This window comes from Scyliorhinus canicula, chromosome 8 (genome assembly GCF_902713615.1).
Source record: "Scyliorhinus canicula chromosome 8, sScyCan1.1, whole genome shotgun sequence".
In the NCBI taxonomy this organism is placed as follows: Eukaryota; Metazoa; Chordata; class Chondrichthyes; order Carcharhiniformes; family Scyliorhinidae; genus Scyliorhinus; species Scyliorhinus canicula.
In genome coordinates this window covers 17,124,298-17,143,874 of record NC_052153.1, presented here as the reverse complement: position 1 = coordinate 17,143,874, position 19,577 = coordinate 17,124,298, and positions in this window count along the sequence as shown.

The following is a 19,577-nucleotide window of genomic DNA, read 5'->3' as shown; positions in this document are numbered from 1 at the left end:
GCCTGGCCTACTCCTGCTCCTAGTTCTTATGTTATGTTCTTATGTTAGGTGTATGTTTGAGAATGCACACCCAGATGCTGGGTTCATTGGCAGGCCGGCCCGACAGCTTTCGGTCATTATTAATTAGCAGAGGACATCCCTGCAAACCTGGCTCCATCTCACTGGGGTCTGCTGGCCTGGAGGTCCTGGAACCACTGCCCCACTGTATCTGTTACAGCCTTTGTGTAAGAAGGATGCAGTAAAACTCACCGCCATATCCAGCGACCCACCACAGTATTCCAGGTACATTCCAGATTACCTCCAAAGACTTTGCAATAACCAGAAGCTTGTGTAAATTATCCTCCCTACAAGTTGGGCGCTGGCCTTTAAATAATGTTAGTGCTGGGTCCCTTTCACAGATGTATCCAGTTTGTTTGATGAGTAAACACTGAACATGGTCAATGGACCTGTGTGGTCCCAGGTTCTAAGTAGAGCATCAATTCTGCCAATCATAATTTGTTCAGTTGGAAAGCTTCCATTGCACACTGTGAATTCAAACCTCATACCCAATTATAAAGCACCACTCACCTCTTCAGAGCTTGCAAAACATCATACAGTCAACGAGGTGATTTTGAAATGCATTCACGATTGTGATGTAGAGAAACACACGACCCAATGTGCACACAGCAGTGGGATAAATGACTAAATTATCTTTTTTATCGATGCTGCTTCACACACAGATACTGGGGAGGACACTGGGAAAACTTCCCAGTGGTTCTCACTAAATCCTTTCGAGGCAAAATAGTCTCCCCAGAGGCCAAGATGGGGCCTTGTACTGAAACACTGGTGAAAGCAACAGGACGTTCGAGAAATATGAGCAATTATCTTTTTTAAGTGTCGGGAGAACACAACTACATTTATAAAGAACAGGAATGTTGCATTGTTACGAAGTGAGATTATTGAAAGGGCACCACAGTGGCTAAGTGGTTAGCACTGCTGCCTCATGGCACCGAGGTCCCAGGTTCGATCCTGGCCCTGGGTCACTGCCCATATGGAATTTGTATATTCTCCCCCTGTCTGCATGGGTCTCACCCCGACAATTAAGGATGTGCAGGGTAGGTGGATTGGCCATGCTAAAATTGCCCCTTAATTGGAAAAATAAAAAAAAGTGAGATGATTGAGACAGCATTGTATTGAAGTGAATGAGGAGAGACCACATTGACGATGATAACAAGGTTACCACCATAACTGTTAGTCGGACGACCGACAGACAAGATTGGAACGATATTTGATGTTAGTTCTCGCAGTTGAAGAGAATGCAACAATGGAGTTTGCAAACACAGTTGCAGCAGAAAGCAAGCAAAAAACATAACTGCATCATAAGCTGCCAACTGTGCACTTTGCATTGGAATGGTCAGGGAGATTTATATAAGTTATTGTGAGAGAAATATCCGGCTGTTGGCGTGGACTGGAAGACAGCAGTGATATTTATAAGCTTTCATAGTGGATATATGGAATTTATGAGCAAAAATGGAAGGTGGATTTCTTACTAAAGAGATTTTACATTCAACGGCAAAATAGGCATGATTGTGCCTAATGCATTTACAGGACGGACAGAGGGATTGAATGAAGCATGAAGCCATCCATTGCAGTCAGCAGAGGTGGCGAGCACAGAAAGGAGGGAGAGAGAGATTCAGCAACTGGATTCAGCAGTGAAGAATTCCCGAGGGCTGTCTCAGTTTGCTGACTTACAACATCAGACAAGAAAGGATGGCTACACAGACTGCGACTTGTTGGATGACTTTCTGGAAGAGACTGATGACACAAGACTGCAACCAGAAAGTCCCCAGTGAGAAGGAGGTAGATGCAGTGGAAGAATTAGAGCTGAAGGTAGAGCACGTCCTTAAGAATTGGCAGAATAATCAGTGAAATGGAAGAACTGATTGCAGCCATTCTGAACAGAATAGTTTCCATGTAGCCCGTCGACTAAAATCAAATCATTGCTGATCAGGAACATTGGAGCGACCATAAATCATGATTTCATCTGCGGAAAGATTAGATCTGGTACACATTTTATGTTGCTCAACCAAAGAAAAAAAAACTGATGCATTTCAGTGAGTCAAAAGTTTGGAGGACGATTATGAGAAATAATAACAGATGATGGAAACTTCCTTCTCAAGGATCGTTGACAAAGAAAATATTCCAAGACACTCCCCAGAGGTTGGATTGAAAGAATGGGCAGTGAATCACGGAAAGAGATATCAGGTGGGGTTTTAAGGGAGGTGAGGGAGATGGGGACAGGACCAGGATATGGAGAGAATTCCAGAGAATAGGCAACGGAAGGAACAAACACTAACAGTGGGGCTAGAGTGGGGGGATGTATATAAGGTAGGAGTTTGGGAGGATTACAGAGAGAAGGCGGAGTAAGGCAATTGACAGGTGAGTAAGAAATTAAGTTCGAGTAATCACAAGACCTGGAACCCTTATTGGTCAATGAGGAAAGTTTTTACGAGTGGGTTATAATTGGTGTGAGAGGGGCTTTAGGCAAAAGATTTTAGATGAATTGAAGTTTGTGAAGGGTGGTGATTAGGAGGCTGACCAGATTAACTTTAAAATAGTGGAAATGTGTCATGTTACATAAGCGGATGGAGAAGAAGCGATGGTAAAGTATGGGTACCAAGTTCAACTCGGTTAAATTGTTGGATGTTGAGATGGAACTTGAGATAGAAACATAGAAAATAGGAGCAGGCGGAGGCCATTCAGCCTTCGTGCCTGCTCAGCCATTCAACTTGAACACGTCTGATCCTCTATCTCAATGCCATACGCCTGCACTCCCATGTACCCTGTGACACCTTTTGAGTTCAGAAATCTATCTATTTCATATACAATTTCTTGGCCTCCTGCAGTCGAGAATTCTACAGGGTCACCACGCTCTGAGTGATAAGGTTTATCCCCACCTCTGTCCTAAATGGCCTACCCCGTATCCTTAGATTGTGACCACTTGTTCTAGACATCCCCTCTCCCAGCCAAAGGGAAGAACATCCTTCTATCCAGTCCATCTTGCTCTGTCAGAATTTTATATGTTTTAATTAGCACTGCTGCCTCACAGCACTCCCTCTGTGGCAAGTGTATTCTTTCTTAGATAAGGTGACCAAAACTGCACACAATACTCTTGGTGTGGTGTCACCAAGGCCTTGTACAGCTGCAGTTAGACAACCTTCTTCTTGTACTCAAGTCCTCTTGTAATGAAGGCCAATATACCACTTGCCTTCCTGACGGCTGGCTGTATCTGCAGGTTTGCTTTCAGTGACACACAGGTTCCTTTGTACGTCGACATTCCCCAATCTATCACTACTGAAATACTATTTTGCCATTCTGTTTCTCTCGTCGAAGTGGACGACTTCACATTTATCCACGGTGTACTGCATCTTCCATGTATTTACAGACTCACTCAACTTGCCGAAATCACCTTGAAGCCTCTCAATGTCCTTCTCACCACTCAAGTTCTCACCAAGTTTTGTGACATCAGCAAACCTGCAAATATTGGGCGCACGTTTCTCAGTGTGGTAGCGAGCGGGAACTGCCGCAACCAAAGAAAACCCTCTCACACCAATTATAACCCACTCGAAAAAACTTTCCTTATTGACCAATAAGGGTTCTGGGTCTTGTGATTACTCGAACTTAAATTCTTCCCGGCGCTCGGCCCAGCAAGGCCGTCACCACTATAAGACGTTAACGGGTATACTTAACGAAGTCCCATGGGCTTCACGCCGCAAATGATAGTCCTGCCGGCTGATTTGCTGAAACCGTGCCCGCCGACCCCACGGCTACGAACAACGGAGAGCAGCACTTATACCGCTCCAGAACAGCCAACCCCACTCAGCTCACAGCCATGCTGCCAAGATGACCAGCCCCACGATTTGCTGATGCCGACCTGGGCAGATCACTGGACATGGTAGAGACCAGACGGAAATCCCTGTTCCCCCGAGGGTCTCAGAGGACTAGCCACAGGGCAGCCGGTGCCATCTGGGAGGAAGTGGCAGCATCTGTCAGCTCGGGGTGTGTGACCAGGAGGACCGGCACCCAGTGCCACAAGAAGGTCAACGACCTCCACTGGGCCACATGGTGAGTTGGCACCGGACCCTCGACATTCCCCCCATACTTCACATTCACCCCCGAGACCCCCACCAGAGCACCAGAGTCCTTTCCCCACCACCCACCCCCCTCATCCCCACGATGAACGACGGATTGGAAAGTCATGCTGCAGCTGTATAGAACCTGAGTTAGGCCACACTTGGAATATAGTGTTTAATTCTGGTCACAACACTACCAGAAGGATGTAGAGGCCTTGGAAGGGGGCAGAGGAGGTTTACCAGGATGTTGCCTGGTATGGAGGGCATTAGCTATAAGAAGAAGTTGAATAAACTCGGTTTGTCCTCACTGGAGCGATGGAGGTTGAGGGGCGACCTGATAGAGATCTACAAAATGATGATACATAGACAGAGTGGATAGTCAGAGACTTTTGCCAAGGGTGGAAGAGTCAATTACTCAGGGACAAGGTTTAAGATGCGAGTAGCAAAGTTGAGAGGAGATGTACGAGGCAAGTTTTTTTACACAGATAGTGGGTGCCTGGAACTCGCTGCCGGAGGAGGTGGTGGAAGCACGGACAAGAGTGACATTTAAGGGACGACCTGACAAAAACATGAATAGGGTGGGAATAAATGGATACGGACCCCGGAAGTGTAGAAGATTTTAGTTTAGACGGGCAGCATGTTCGGCATGGGCTTGGAGGGCTGAAGGGACTTTTTCTGTGCTGTACTTTTCTTTGATCTTTGTTCTTTGCTTGAGGCTAACGATGCCCCTCTATGTCCCCTGAGGATAAGTTAGCCCACAATAGGTGGGTGAGGGCCCAGCGGGTGGTGGGTGACGAACATCAGAGTCCTCACCCCTTACAAGGAACGGGTCCTGGAGGTCATGGGGGTGGCTGAGGACTGATCAGGAATCAACGTAGAGGTCAGCGTATGGCACAGAGGTGCGACTCCATCTGCCCACACAGTTGCTGATGCACATTGGGCGGAGGTAGGAACCCCCAGGCGAGACAGCAGTCTGAGGTCTGCTGGATCCCAGGACCCTCAGATGCTGAGCCTCTGGGATAGCTTTACCCAGAGCTGATGAAGTTGATCGGGTGCAAACATGATATCCAGAGGGGGATGTCAAAGACACTCCATAGCCATAGCCAATTGGAGGAGTCCCAGAAGCTATGGGCGCAGGAGATGGCGTCGTAAACGCGTGGCGCTGAGGCCAACACTGCTAGACAGGTGACTACAGTGGCGGACTTTGCACATTGGCAGCATTTGTAGAGATGTCCAATCTGTGGCTCAGTCAGTGACGGCCATGGCTGAGGGCCTCGGTCCATGTGCGACTCACTAGGAGAGGTGTCCCAGTCCCAGGAGGACATTTATGAGGAGCTGTGGAACATGTCCCAGTCACAGCTGAGCATTACCATGACACTCAAGAGCATGTCCCAGTCACTGAGGAACTTCACAGGGGGCTGCAGACATTGTGGAGATCCCAGGGCTGGCAGAGCCAGATGATGCAGGGGCAGCCGGGGTTCAATCCAGCTAAGGGCACCGACAGGGAGAAGGGGGCGCTGGGTTCCCCCAATGGAGTGGCAATGGCGGCCACCAACTCCCTGGGTTTTTCCCGCCCCCCTCGACAACGGCGCATCTCGGAGTCAGCCCCCAGAACAGGGTGCTACGATGAGGCATGTGCCGCCGCCAAGTGGGTCACTTTTCTCCGGCCCCTGGCACTCAGAGGACGCCCTCCAAGGGCATCGAAGGCCACAGGACGCGGTAATCAACAGGCTGCCTCCATCTTTGATGTGCATCCTGGGGGCACACCTTAACACAAGGGTGGAGCATGGAAGTCCAGGCAGATAAAAGATCACTCAGAGGGCACTGCTGGCTGAAGGAGAGTCGGGGGTAGGGTGGGTTGAGAGGGGGAAAGGTGTGGGGAGGGGTTGGGAGAGGGGGTGGGGAAGGGGGTGTGTAATCATCGGGAGCTGTGTAATGTGGAGGGAATAATTGATATCCTCATAGTTAAGGATCCTCTCGGAGGTAGTGACCAAATGGTAGAAAGCAAAATTCAGATTGGGGGCCAGAAAGTGGAGTCCCACACTTGTGTTCTGAAATTAAACAAAGGAAATTACATAGGCATAAGGACAGATTTGGCCCATATAGACTGGGCAGGAAGGCTAAAAGGCAGGACAGCTGATGAACCGTGGCAGTTGTTTAAAGAGCTACTCAATTCCTCACAACTAAGCTATATTCCAGAGAGGAAGGAAGATGGGAAGAGGGATAAAAAATATCCATGGCTAAACAAAGAGGTCAAAGACAATATAAAGACAAAAACTAAAGTATATCATATTGCAAAGGCCAGTGGCAGGCTGGAAGATTGGGAAACATTCAAACATAATCAAAGAGATAATAAAAGAGTAATAAAAAGAGCTAAGGTAAATTATGAAAAAAAACTAGTGCAAAATATCAAAAAGGATAGCAAAAGCTTCTATAAGTACATAAAAGGGAAGAGAGTCACTAAGCTGAATGTTGGCCCCTTGGAAGATTGAACCGGAGAGTTAATAGTGGGGAACACAGAAATGGCAAAGATGCTAAATCAATACTTTGCCTCAGTTTTCATGGTGGAGGACTCAAGTATAATTCCTATAGGAACGGGCAATTCATACATGAGAGAAAGGGAGGGACAGTCAGCATCAACAGGGAAACAGTACTCAACAAACTACTGGGATTGAGGGCAGACAAGTCCCAAGGGCTTACTGGCCGACATCTTAGGGTGTTAAAGGAAGTGGCAGCGGAGATAGTGGATCCATTGATTATAATATTCCAAAATTCTATGGACATGGAGAAGGTTCCAGTGGTTTGGAAAAATGCTAACATAGCGCCCTTATTCAAAACGGGAGGGAGGCAGAATGTGGGAAATTACAGACCAGTTAGTTTGATATCTGTTGTTGGGAAATTGTTCGAATCAATTACTAAGGAAGTAATATCAGGACATTTGGAAAGTCAAAACGCAATCCATCAGAGTCAGCATGGTTTTATGAAAGGCAAAACATGTTTGACTAATTTGCGAGAGTTTTTCGAAGATGGAACAAGCCAAGTGGATAATGGGGATCCTGTAAATCCTGGACTTCAGGAAGGCATTTGATAAGGTGCCGCACAGAAGGTTAATTCACAAGGTTAGATCACGAGTAATTTATTAGCTTCGATAGGAGACTGGCTGACGGACAGAGGCCAGAGATCAGAATAAATAGGTCTTTTTCTGGATGGCAAGATGTAACTAGTGGGGTGCCACAGGGTTTGTTCCTTGGGCCCCAGCTACTAACAATCTATATTAAATGATTTGGACGCAGGGATTTAAGATTCTATTGCCGAATTTGCAGAAGACACAAAAATATGTGGGGCAGTAAGTAGCAATTTGGAAATAAGAATCTTACAAGTGGGTATAGATAGGTTAGGAGAATGGGCCAAAATGTGGCAGATGGAGTTTAATGTTGATAAGTGTGAGGTTATGTGTTTTGGTCGGTAAAATGGGAAGGAAACTTAATATCTAAATGGGGAGAGACTTTGGGGTGCTCCGGTGCAGAGGGATCAGGGTGTCTTCATGCATGAGTCACAGAAAACTAGCACGCAGGAGCTGCAGGTAATAAAGAAAGAAAATGAAATGTTGGAATTTATAGTTAAAGGAATCGAGTACAAAGGTAAGGAAGTGTTGTTGAAATGATACAAGGCATTGGTAAGGCGACACCTGGAGTATTGTGCACAGTTTTGATCCCCTTTGTTCTGGGCCAAAGTTCAGAGAACCCCAAAGTGTATCATGGAGATCACCTGACCCACAACTTTTAATAGATTGTGGTTATGGGGAGCACACGGACCTACCATACAGGTGGGATGCAACAGAGATATACAATATATTTAAAGTAAAACAATGTTTATTGATGAAACTAGTTAACACTTTATAAACCCACAGTAAAGATCTTAACAACTATCAACACCAATAAATCCCCAAAGAATACAGTACTCTATAAGTAACTCTTAATCTTTCCTTGCAACATCCATAAGACATAAAAGAACCATTTTTACCAAAAGACATCAGGTTTAACTTCTCTACAGAAACAGCTATTAGTTTTAAATGAAATGAAAATGGCTTATTGTCACGAGAAGGCTTCAATGAAGTTACTGTGAAAAGCCACAGTCACCACATTCTGGCGCCTGTCCGGGGAGGCTGGTATGGGAATCGAACCGTGCTGCTGGCCTGCTTTAAAAGCCAGCGATTTAGCCCAGTGAGCTAAACCAGCCCCAGTATCACCAAAGGATCTGTAGACAGTCTTTAGATTGCAGTGAGAGAGATTAATACACCTTCTTGCTGTGACTGCAGCTCCGAGTCTAAAACAAAACTAAACACACCTTGTAGCAGAGAGCCCAAATGAACTGGAGACAGTCTTTAGATTGCAGAGAGATCCTTCTACAGCTGCTTGCTTTTCCTGTAGCTATCCAGCTCTCAAAACAAAACTACAACACACCCTGTAACAGACAGCCCAAAGCGAAAGTAAAAGCAGACAGACAGCCCAGCTCCACCCACACTGATATCACTGAAAAACACCCATTTCTTAAAGATACATCCACTACAGCTATTTTATAAACCCCCATTTCTTAAAAGGTACTCTCACATGACACCTTATTTGAGGAAAGATGTAGTGGCATTGGAGGCAGTTCAGAGGAGGTTCACTAGATTGATTCCAGAAATGAAGGGGTTTGTCATATGAAGAAAGATTGAACAGTTTAGGCCTATACTCTCTTGAGTTTAGAAGAATAAGGGGAGATCAATTTGAGGTGATCAAGATGATAAAAGGCTTGGATAAAGTAGACGTGGAGCGGATGCTTCCTCCTGTGGGGTATTCTAGAATGAGAGGTCATTGTCTTCGGATAAGGGGGAGAAAATTTATAACGGAGTTGAGGAGAATCTATTTCTCCAAAGTGTCGTGAATCTGTGGAATTCGCTAATTTAATTTAAGGAGGAGTTAGACAGATTTTTAATTGGTAATAGGTTGAAGAGTTATGGAGAACGGGAAGGATGGTGGAGTTAAGGCCAGGATGAGATCAGCCATGATCGAATGGAGGAGCCGACCCGATGGGCCAAATGGCCTCATTCTGCTCCTGTACCTTATGAACTTTTATCAGTTGGGGACTACTGCATTGAAAACCATTGCACACAATCAATATGATGCCTCTGGCACTTTCTTCCACAAAGTGGGCTTAATCCCAATCCCCTGCTCCAACCCCACAGTCTTAGAGTCACCTCGCTCCCCCCCCCCCCCCCATCTCCCAATCCACCCCCCAGCCCAGTCACACCACATGCAGGTGATAGGTGTGAGTGCGCACTCAGCAGACATGCAGGAGTCAAGACTATGGCATAGATTGAGGAGAGCCCTCTGAGAGGGTGGAACAGAGTGGTTGCGGTGGGGTGGAGGGGGGGGGGGAGAATGGGGGGGGGGTGAAGGGGGAGGGTGTGAGATGGCGGATGAAGCCACATCCTGTGTGAAATGGGAGAGGATGACGGCCTCCCTGGCACTCCGGTCTTGCCGGACTCTCGCCGCTGCCGCCTGTCCTCCATACTCCAGCTGGCACTGCGGGTCCAACCCGGGCTGGAGCTCCAGCCCCTCCTGATCTGGCACCTCCTCAACCTCCTTCTTGGTGGTGGCTGCATGTTCCTCCCCCTCCACCTCCAGCCCGTCGCCCCATTTCTGTGCCAATTTGTGGCGGGCACAGCAGACCACCATGATGTGGGCAATCCTCTGGGTGGTGTACACGGTGGTCGGTGCATCAGAGGAGTCTGATGCACTGCTCAATGACAGCCTGCATGGCCACATGAACCTCGGTATTGGGTCTCTGCATCAATCACCAGCCTCTGTACTGACATCATTAGCCAGGTCCTCAGCGGGTATCTCCTATCCTCCAAAAACATCCGGCCATCCTGGGGAGGCCCTCAAAGAGGGCGGAGATGTCCGACTGCCCCTGGATGCAGCCGTCATGCACTCTCCCCAGGAAGCGTGCACACATGCACATGATCTTCATGTGGTGGTCACACACTAGCTGGATGTTCAGGGAGAGGAATATTTTCCTGTTGATGTGGGGCACTCCTTGACGGCCCGGTGAGGGCAAGGTGACACGCGTGCCATCTATTACCCCCTGGAGCTGGGGTATCCCATCAATGTCAGAGAATCCTGCTGCCCAGGCATCTCCTTGGGCCTAGTCCATGTCAAAGTTTATAAAGCGTGCAACCCGGGCAAACAGGGCATCTGTGACTACATGAATGCACTTGTGGGATGTACTTTGTGGGATTCCACACAAGTCCCCTTTCGAGCTCTGGAATGATCGAGGTGTAAATGTTTAGGGCTGTGGTGACCTGGACAGCCACCGGGAGCAAATATCATCATCCTCCAAGTGGTGCCAAGTCCCCAAGGACATGGCACTGCTGCCATACCATCCCCTTGTTGAGTCAGAGCACTCAGCGGACACACCGTCCGTCATCTGTTCGAAAGACCAGCGACTCTTGTACAGCTTGGGCCATCGCCAACCTCCGCCGTTGGGTGCCACCCTGGCCTGGTGAGTGGCTAGGTCCTCAGTGTGTGTGGCAGGGCCATCTCGAGCCTCTGTCGATGCTGGCGTGTTATCTGAGTTGGTCTAACATCAACTGCAACTGGATGCAGTGAAACTAGAAACAGGCTTCCGACACAGGAGATGGTCCAACACTGTTTTATTGAACTTGCTGATTGCTGTACCTAATCTGCTGTGGGTTGACAGTCTATTAACCTAACTGATAACCTCCTACTGGCTTGATCAGACTAGCTCTCTACCACATGGTGATGATGTTCATTGGCCTGTGCACTGCGACCATCTCCCTAGCCGTGTCCTGTGAGAGAGGGGGAGCCTTAATGCCCTGTGGGCTTTAGAGTGGTGGTGTCCTGTTGGGTGATTGATTGTTCTGTGTCGTGTGTGTTCATTGGTTATCCTGTGTGTCAATCACTGCCTGTCTGCATCTCATGATATACTTGAGTGGATATTATGACATCTCCCCCTTTTTAAAATATATTTTGGAACGTGGCTGTATATGCATGCATGACTATGTACAAGTGGTGAATTAATGAACATATGTACATGGGGAAGGTGTCTATCGTGCAGATACAGAGCAAACTGAACAACATTTACAAGATTTAAGTCCATAGATTCAGTCTTTGTGGTGGGTGACAAATTCTTGTTGATCGCCTCAGAGGTGGAGGGGGGCATCCCGGCACCTGGACAGGCAGGATTGCTGCCATTTCGGTGGCCTCATGGACAGGCAGGATTGCTGCCATTTCGGTGGCCTCATGGACAGGCAGGATTGCTGCCATTTCGGTGGCCTCATGGACAGGCAGGATTGCTGCCATTTCGGTGGCCTCATGGACAGGCAGGATTGCTGCCATTTCGGTGGCCTCGTGGTGCATGATGTCCGGAGGACGCATGATGACATGCGGAGAAGTGCGGTCATGTGGTGGGCAGGGAACTTTGTGCAGCACCCTCCTGTTGCGCCGTAGAATGGAGCCATCAGCCATTTGAACAACAAAAGACCTGGGGGCAGCCTGTCTGATGACAACAGCTGGGGCTGACCAGCCTCTCTCAGGCAACTGGACGCGAACAACATCTGGAGCCAGCGCAGGGAGATCCGTGGCATGAGCACCATACGTGATCTTCTGCTGGTTCCTGGATCGCTGCACTTTCTGCAGCACTGTGAGGTAGTCAAGGTCTGGAAAATGGATGGCTGGTACAGTCGTCCACAGGTTGCGGTTCATGATCAGCTGCGCCAGAGATAAACTAGTCGACAGAGGGGTTGCCCTGTGTGCCAACAGCACCAGGTTGAAATCCGAGGCCGAGTCTGCAGCCTTGTACAGCAACCGCTTGACAATATGGACCCCTTTCTCGACCTTCCCATTTGATTGCGGGTAATGGGGACTGGATGTGATGTAACTGAAGTGGTAGGATCGTGCAAAGTCGGACCACTCTTGGCTGTAGAATCATGGACCGTTGTCACTCATTACTGTGAGTGGTAACCCGTGCCTGGCAAACGTCTGTTTGCAGGCTTTGATGACTAACTTGGATGTGAGATCCGACAGTTTCACCACTTCCGGGTAGCTGGAGAATTAGTCGGCCAAGAGCAATCACTCCCATTTGCGTGAAAGAGGTCTATCCCCAACTTGGACCACGGAGAAGTCACGATCTCGTGCTGTTGCAGCGTTTCCTTGGGCTGAGCTGATTGAAACTTCTGGCATGTTGTGCAGTTGAGGACCGTGTTGGCAATGTCCTGGCTGAGTAAGCTGCCTGCCGAGCTCTGTCGACATTTCTCGACCCCAAGGTGACCCTCATGGATCTGTCTGAGCACCATGGTTTGCCTGCTTTGGGGAATGACCATTCTATCTAGATTAAGAAGGATCCGCTCAACAACCTTTAGCTTGTCCTTAACGTTGAAGAACTGGGGGCACTGCCGCTTTTGTTAGCCATGGGCGACGTGCTGCATAACGCGCTCCAGTCGAGGACCTTTGGCAGTTTCTTCGCGTATTTGGACAACTCGTTCATCAGTGGCTGGGAGGTTGCACCTGAACCTCAGTGTGGCAAATGAAGTCGCCCTGTTCACACGGCGTGGTGATGGATCAGGATAGGGCATCCGCAACAATCAGCTCCTTACCCGGTGTGTAGACGGGTTTGAAGTCATATCGGCGGAGACAAAGAAGAATGCGCTGTAGCCGAGGTGTCATGTCATTTAAATCCTGGATTATGTGGACTAAAGGCCTGTGGTCTGTTTCCACCGTGAACTTTGGCAGACCGTATATGTAGTCATGAAACTTGACTATTCCTGTCAGGAGACCCAAGCACTCCTTTGTGTTCTGGGCATACCGTTGTTCGGTCAGAGTCATGGCCCTGGAGGCGTATGCCACTAGAGCCCAGGACGAGGAGTCATCTCGCTGGAGGAGCACCGCCCCAATGCCGTCCTGGCTTGTGTCTGTGGATCTCTTGGTATCCTTGGTTGGGTCAAAGAATGCCAGTACTGGGGCTGTGGTGAGCTTCGTCTTCAGCTCAAGCCACTCGGCTTGATGTACGGGAAGCCATTGGAACACTGTCGTCTTTTTTACGAGATGCCGGAGGGCTGTGGTGTGGGATGCCATATTGGGGATGAATTTCGCAAGAAAATTTACCATCCCGAGGAAACGGACGACTGCCTTTTTGTCTTCTGGGGTCTTCATGGCATTGATTGCCAGCACCTTGTCAGCGTCAGGTTGCACACCCTGCCGTGGAATGTGGCTTTCCAGAAACGTGATAGCGGATCTACCAAATGAGCATTTGGCCCTGTTGAGCTGGAGGCCGTTTTCATGTATCCTCTGGAAAACCTGTTTGAGACGAGCGATGTGATCCTCGGGCATCGTGGACCAGATGATTACGTCGTCCACACAGACTCGCACCCCCTCGATGCCCTCCATAATTTGCTCTATTATGCGATGAAATACTTGAGAAGCTGAGACGATACCAAAAGGCATGCGGTTGTAGCAATACCTGCCGAATGGAGTGTTAAACGTGCACAGCTTCTGACTGGACTCGTCCAGCTGTATCGGCCAGAACCCACGGGTGGCATCCAGTTTGATAAAGAATTTGGCATGAGCCATCTCACATGTTAGCTCTTCGCGCTTCGGGATCGGGTAGTGCTCTCGCATTATGTTGCAATTCCGGTCTTTGGGATCAATGCAAATGAGGAGTTCACCAGAGGATTTCTTGACGTAGACCATGGAGCTGACCCAGTCTGTTGGTTCCATGACCTTTGAGATGATGCCCCGGTCTTGCAGCTCTCGTAAATGCGTTTTCAGACGATCCTTAAGAGGAGCCGGCACCCGGCATGGTGCATGGATGGCTGGGATGGCATTCGGTTTGAGCAATACCTTGTAGCGATATGGGAGCATGCCCATCCCATCAAACACGTTGTGGTATTGCATGAGAATGTCGTCTATCTCAGCCTGGAGATTTACATTGGGCGAGGCAGTCGCCGGTGTCGAGGACATGGCATGGACGCGCTGGACCAGATTTAGGAGTTTGCATGCACGAGCACCGAGCAGGGATGACTTGTCAGGCCGGACGATCTTGAATTGTAACTTCGCCTTGATTGCCTTGTGAGATACACTTAGCTGACATGATCCACTGGCAGCTATGGCGTTGCCATTGTAGTCAAGGAGCTGGCAAGCTAATGGACGAGTGCTCGGTTGGTCTTGGATGCTGTCGAAGGTTCGACTGTGATATGAAGTTTGCAGATGCGCCAGTGTCCAATTTAAATCGGATGCGAGACTGGTTGACCGTGATGACAGCACACCACTCGTCGTCAGGATCCACACTCAGGATTGAAAGGCGGTTTTCAGGCGCGGTGGAGGCCAGCTCGCACGTGGTGGTGATGCCCACCCGATATGGAGACTCAAGGCAGTCAGCATCGGGGTCCGTTGAGCTGTCAGGATCAGAATCCTGCATGCCTTGTTGTACGCAGCAGACATGTCTGCGCTGCAGCTGGGAACGCTGGATGTTGCTCGGTGGAGCAGACCTGCAGAAGGCCGCGTAATGTCCAGACTTTCCACACTTTAGACATCGCCTTCCTTTGGCTGGACAGTGCCACTTTAAATGGGCGGAGCCACAGTTTGGACACGTCATGACACTGACGTCAGTGCGTTCTCTGCGCCATCGTACATGCGCAGCGCGGTCGGCCGGCGTTCACACATGTGCATTAGGGTCGTCGGCCTCCTCGTCCTCCCGGTCGTGGCGCGCATGCGTAGGGACCCGGGGAAAGCGCTCAAAATGGCCACTCTCCTCGATGCTCAGGCCTTGCATTTTTGCAATGGCCTGCACCCTCTCTGCCTTGTGGGAGGCCAGTTTAGCATTTTCTACCGCCCTGATGCAGGAGTAACGATTCCTAGCAGGCTCATGGACAACGCACGTTTTGATGGCGACGGAGAGTCAACTGTTTGATTTTGAGGAGCTGCCCCCGCAGGGAGTCGGACTGGACCCCAAAAACGATCTGATCCTGGATCATGGAATCAGCCGTCGAGTCATAATTACATGACTGCGCTAGGATGTGGAGATGGGTCAAGAAGGCCTGAAATGGTTCATCCTTACCCTGGCACCTCTGTTGGAAGATGTACCATTCAAAGCTCTCATTCACCTCAATGTCGCAGTGGCTGTCGAATTTCAGCAGAACCGTCTTGAACTTCATCTTGTCTTCGCCATCAGCAAACATGAATAAGTTACAGATGGCCTGTGAGAGAGGGAGAGTCTTAATGCCCTGTGGGCTTTATAGTGGTGGTGTCCGGCCTGGTGATTGGTTGTTCTGTGTTGTGTGTGTTAATTGGTTATGCTGTGTATCAATCACTGCCTGTCTGCATCTCATGATACACATGAATGGATATTATGACAGACGCTGCTGCCACTGTCTTCTCCGGCATCTGGCTGCCTGGCCTGCCAGCAGCACCACGAGGTCAGCTTCCCCAGGGTCCAATATATCATCCATCCTGTGTAATGTAATCTCTGTAAGGAAATAGAGAGGATGTGTGACTGGCGACCAGCATTGTCTGCCACTCTGTAACCCTCCAGTTGCCCCACTGGGGAGGTTTAACTACTTGTCACTTAACTACGATTGCCAATTCCCTATCATAATCGCCTTCAGCCACAGTCAGTGGGAGTTATGGATGATTGGTGGGACAGATTTGCAGTTGCTGGGGTTGCCCCCGTTATGAGTCGGCACGATCCAGGGGTGGATTGGCAATCCTGTGGCTGCTGAGACACCCATCACCCCCAACCCTGCCCAGCCCAGCCATGCGCCCCCCCCCCCCCACTGATGGCTGCCCCACACAGAGGCTCCCACAATGCACCCCCCCTCCCAAACCGGGCTCATTGCCTGGGATAAAGATGGCTATTCACCTCCTTGGATGTCCAGAGCAGCCACTCCACCAGCTTCAGCTTTTTAAAAAGATGTCCTAATTGGCAGCCACATGACCACTTGCTGGGGAGGCGGTATGATCAGGTGGGCCGTTAGATAGGGGGTTGTTCCCGTTAATTGTGTGGAGATTGGCCTTAAGTGGTGATTATTGGTTTCTCACCACGCCATGATGGGATCTTGATTTCACCAACGGAGCGGGCCTGTCAAATCGCAAACCAATTGACGCCCGGCATGGTTCCCAATTGTGGCCTGTTCCGCAATCTAACAGCAGCATCGGGATCACAATGCTACTCTCACATCGCTGTCCCCCGAACGGTCATGTCATCCACCTCGAAGTCCTCACCATGTATGATCCAAGGTTTGTCCTCAGACCGATTACTGGAGTTAACCCCCCTGGCCTGTGGCCCTGCCTCGCTCTCCTCAGACCCGACATGCAACAATCATGAGGAAAACACGCTCTGGCAGGTCTTGCAATAATCGCCCGATCGGTCAAGGCATTGGAAGTGCATCTTGAGCAGCCCAATGGTCCTCTCCACCAGGACACTTGTGGAGGCGTGAGTCCTGTTATTTCCCCTCCTGTGCCTCAGCTCCCGGGTGACAGAGTGGCGCCATCAGCCACCTCTTCAGGGAATACCCCTTGTCACCCAGGAGCCATCCGTTCAGTCTTTCCGGAAACACGAGCCGCCTTGTTTCCTGGGAGTGCCGCGGGATTCATAAATTGTGTGAGCTCCCTGGCTAATGGGGACAGACTTGTAGAATCGGTGTCCTGTGGTCACGGACAATCTGCACATTCACTGAGTGCTGCCCCTTCCTGTGGATGAAAGCCCCGGCTTTCACACTGGTGTCCTGATAGCCATAGGCGTGCAGTCGATAGCACCCTGGATGTGGGGAAACCCACCCATCACCGTGAAGCCTTATTCTCTCACTGCCTGGCTGCCCTCATCTGTCCGAAAATGCATGAATCTGTGGATGTATCTAAACATGGCATCAGTCACTGGCTTGGCACAATTGGCTGCGGCAGATGGGTAGAACCCCACTGAGCCCTGAAATTAACCAGAGGTATAGACATTGAGGGCCACTGTGACCCAGGTAAAGACCTGAATCGTGACCCCCCACACAATTGGATGCCATTTTGGGACCTATCATGTCACAAGTGATGTCACTGCGTATGCATAGAGGAAGAGCCTTTTGCAGCACTGAACCTTGAATATCTGGGGTAGTTGGTGTGCTGCCGGTGTACTCTCGCACCATGGGTAGTGGCACCTTCGGCATCCTCTCCCGCTGTGTCCTCCCTTGCTGGCCCTGCACCAACTGAGCCCGTGCCTCCCCTCTTTCAGGTCTCTACCTGGGTTGCTGCCTGTGCTGACCTCACCTCCTCTCCCTCTTGATCCTCTCTTCCTCCTCAGAAGATCGCCCACCAGCAGAGCACACCATCCCCATTGGATCTGACGCAGAGGACCAGTGCCATCTAAACGATGGAACCTGAAATCCTCAACGTTGTGCCTCAAACACTAAATAATAACCAGGAAACTGAAGCTAAACTCTATATTCACACAGCTGCGAATTATAACTCAGAGAAACTGATATGGCTCCGGAGGTTTTTTTTATAGAATTTACAGTGCAGAAGAAGGCCATTCGGCCCATCGAGTCTGCACCGGCTCTTGGAAAGAGCACCCTACCCAAGGTCAACACCTCCACCCTATCCCCATAACCCAGTAACCCCACCCAACACTAAGGGCAATTTTGGACACTAAGGGCATTTTATCATGGCCAATCCACCTAACCTGCACATCTTTGGACTGTGGGAGGAAACCGGAGCACCCGGAGGAAACCTACGCACACACGGGGAGGATGTGCAGACTCCGCACAGACAGTGACCCAAGCCGGAATCGAACCTGGGACCCTGGAGCTGTGAAGCAATTGTGCTATCCACAATGCTACCGTGCTGCCCCTGGTGGTGGAGGGGGGGGGGGGGTGTCTTTTATCCTGCCCTTGGCACAGATGCCTGCCGACCACAAAACTCCGTGGATACGCGATAAGGTCGGAAAAGGCTCCCGACATCTTCTCGCGAGATTTTACATACATCCCCACTGGGCGTGCGTCCAGCCCAGACACGTGAAGCTCTGGCCGAAGGATGTATCCTTCAAGTACTAGTGTTACTGTTGTGTTTAAACCGCCACGTTTATGGTTCCAACCATGTCTTTCTAGGAATGAAAACAACCAGTAATTGCGATTGATTGTGAAATCTTGAGGGTAATATCCTGAGGCGGGCGTGTCTTTGCGATTATATTCAGAAAGCCTTCCGAAAGGGCCCGCAAGTGTTAACGGACCCATCTCTGAAATAGCCATAGCGCTGTTAAATATAAAACTAAACCACTCCAATTTCATTAAATCAAATTGTAATTTACCACACCAACCGAACTGTAAAACAAGAAAATCTAACACCATAAATCCGAAGCAATAAAGCTATAATTTCATAAACTAATCATATCAACTCCTCGCCGTAAAATGAGGGAATTAATATGCCTGCACAAAGAAATGACTTAAATTGCAGGTAATAAGATGTCTAACGTCACCCCCTCCATATTAACAACATCAGTTGAACTGCACGGACCATAAAAATCAAGTTTAAGTTTCTAACAAATCAAAAGAATTGCACTATTATACGATGACATCATAAACTGAGTACGATTATTGCCTCTGGATCAGCCCTATTTTAAATTGTGTTTTTGGTCATGATTGCTTGGACAGGAGTGATATGAAAACTCCTATTTATAAAAAGCCAAATAACCAATTAAACTAAAGTAGATAGACCGAGGGACAAATTAAAGGGGCAATGCCTTAAAGGGATACTGCCTGAAACAAATCACAAATCATGAATGAAACTTAAATCATTAAACCAAAACTCTATTAAGAGGGTCAATAAGGCACCCAAGTGCCCAGCACAGAAGGCCTCGATCGCATGCTCTCTCTCCAGGGACACCCAGCCACGAATGTAGCCACAGTAGAGGAACAGGCAGTCGGGTCAGAGGTGATTTGACAATTGGGTGCACTGCCAATTAGAGTCAATTAAAATTGACTGAAATTAGAGCTAATTCATTGAGGTGTGATCATAGAATCCTTACAATGCAGAACAAGGTCATTTGGCCCATCCAGTGTATACCGACCCTCTGGAAAAGCAACTTACCTCGGCTCACTCCCCCCCCCCACCTGCTATCCCCGTAACCCCACCTAACCTGCACATCCCTGGACACATAGGGGCAATTTTTTTTCATGACCAATCCACCTAACCTGCACATCTTTGGACCGTGGGAGGAAACCAGAGCACCCAGGGGAAACCCAAGCAGACACGGGGAGAATGTGCAGACTCCACGCAGACACTCACACAAGAGCCAGAACTGAAACCAGGTCCCTGCTGTGAGGCAGCAGTGCTAACCGCTGTGCCACCATACCTCCTACTTCAGGAAACGCTTCTTCACAAGATGGGTAAGTGGAAATGTCCGACACATTTCCCCGAAAAACTGTTG